General features: G+C 49.0%; 1 protein-coding gene across 1 annotated transcript in view; it reads right to left on the bottom strand.

The window, feature by feature from the left end:
* LOC143282573 (transmembrane protease serine 5-like) overlaps window positions 1-2,500 on the bottom strand; it is a 22,109-nt gene that overhangs the window by 1,890 nt on the left and 17,719 nt on the right. The window lies entirely within an intron of this gene.

Genomic DNA, 2,500 nt, shown 5'->3' on the forward strand with positions numbered 1-2,500 from the left:
CACATATGAAAGCACAGTCAAATACATATAAACGTACATGAGCTCCAACACACACATACACACACACACACACACACATTACCTTGCACCTCCTCTACCCCCTCCTCCACACACTTATTTCTAGTCTACGTATCGCAGCTTCCACGGCACACACACACACACACACACACAAACACACACTCACAGAGATGAACACTTACTTGTACAAGCACACACACATACGCCCATATCTCCCACCCCCAACCCCACACACGTACATACAAAGATATATATATATATATATATATATATATATATATATATATATATATATATATATATATACACGTTCCAATATCCTGTTGCTCCCACAGTGTAGGCATGCATACACTCACAACCTCATCCTCTACCCCACCTCCCCCCGCACTCCCACCTCCCCTCACACACACACACACACACACACACACACGTACACATATCTCTCCTGACACTTGTGTGCAATTTCACTCTCGCGCATTCACAAACGCACTCAAAAGCACAGACCCACACATACACACAAACACACACAGCCGCCACTGACTGGCCGCAAGAGGGATGGGAAAAGATCTCTGATGCCAAGAACGTGGCATCTAGTGTGTTGCTCGGTCTATTGTATTTGGAAAGGCCCACAGAGACTCTGTTCCGTTTTGAAGAAATTTGCGCAATGTTGGTTTGGAAATGATGCCGATATTTGTTTGATTTGCAAAGCATCGTGCTCTACCTTTCATGTTAGATTTGCGGCCGCTCCCTCTCTCTGCTTTTATTTCTTTGAGGCGATCGATGGTGTGATGGCCTTGTACCTGTTCTTTTTGGTATTCTTTGACTTTTCTGAGGATTTCCGATTTTCCTAGATGTAGGCTGCTCGTTGGTGTTGCGTTACCAGCAAGTCTGTCAGCTCGCTCATTTCCCTTAACACCTGCATGTCCCGGGCAGTATGACCATGTGAGTTTTTTAATCTGAAAGTTGCGCATTGCGTTATGCCACTCTGGGCTTCCCATTCCGTTTTCAATTTTCTGTATGAGGTTCATTGAGTCGGTTAGAATCATGGCATGTTGGTTTCCGGGCGTATGGAAGGACGATAGCCACTGGAGGGCATGTGTCACGGCTTCAACTTCCATCGTTAGGCTGGAGGTTGTGACTTTGTAGGCAGCATTCTCTTCCCAAATTGTTTTTCCATTTTGTTTCGCAGTGAATCCCCAGCCAGACTGGTCTTTGGTGACTGAGCCATCTGTGTATATGATGATGTCCTCTTCTTTGCTGTTTTCTTCTATAAGCAGCTTCACTTCCGCATCAGTTTTGCCCTCTGGCCATTCCCGACAATGTCTTCCTAGAGTGGGTGAAATGACTGTGTTGAATAGATGGTTGAGGTGTCAGGTGAGAGACACGTGAAGTGTGAAGGTGTGTCAGGTGAAAGACACGTCAGGTGTGAAGGTGTGTCAGGTGAGAGACACGTCAGGTGTGAAGGTGTGTCAGGTGAGAGACACGTCAGGTGTGAAGGTGTGTCAGGTGAGAGACACGTGAAGTGTGAAGGTGTGTCAGGTGAGAGACACGTCAGGTGTGAAGGTGTGTCAGGTGAGAGACACGTCAGGTGTGAAGGTGTGTCAGGTGAGAGACACGTCAGGTGTGAAGGTGTGTCAGGTGAGAGACACGTCAGGTGTGAAGGTGTGTCAGGTGAGAGACACGTCAGGTGTGAAGGTGTGTCAGGTGAGAGACACGTCAGGTGTGAAGGTGTGTCAGGTGAGAGACACGTCAGGTGTGAAGGTGTGTCAGGTGAGAGACACGTCAGGTGTGAAGGTGTGTCAGGTGAGAGACACGTCAGGTGTGAAGGTGTGTCAGGTGAGAGACACGTCAGGTGTGAATGTGTGTCAGGTGAGAGACACGTGAAGTGTGAAGGTGTGTCAGGTGAGAGACACGTCAGGTGTGAAGGTGTGTCAGGTGAGAGACACGTCAGGTGTGAAGGTGTGTCAGGTGAGAGACACGTCAGGTGTGAAGGTGTGTCAGGTGAGAGACACGTGAAGTGTGAAGGTGTGTCAGGTGAAAGACACGTGAGGTGTGAAGGTGTGTCAGGTGAGAGACACGTCAGGTGTGAAGGTGTGTCAGGTGAGAGACACGTGAAGTGTGAAGGTGTGTCAGGTGAGAGACACGCCAGGTGTGAGAGTGTGTCAGGTGACAGGTTAGGTGTGAAGGTGTGTCAGGTGAGAGACACGTCAGGTGTGAAGGTGTGTCAGGTGAGAGACACGTCAGGTGTGAAGGTGTGTCAGGTGAGGTGTGAAGGTGTGTCAGGTGAGAGACACGTCAGGTGTTAAGTTTTGTCAGGTGAGGTGTGAAGGTGTGTCAGGTGAGAGACACGTCAGGTGTGAAGGTGTGTCAGGTGAGGTGTGAAAGTGTGTCAGGTGAGAGACACGTCAGGTGTGAAGGTGTGTCAGGTGAAGTGTGAAGGTGTGTCAGGTGAGAGACACGTCAGGTGTGAAGGTGTGTCAGG

This window comes from Babylonia areolata, chromosome 5, assembly GCF_041734735.1.
Source record: "Babylonia areolata isolate BAREFJ2019XMU chromosome 5, ASM4173473v1, whole genome shotgun sequence".
Lineage (NCBI taxonomy): Eukaryota > Metazoa > Mollusca > Gastropoda > Neogastropoda > Buccinidae > Babylonia > Babylonia areolata.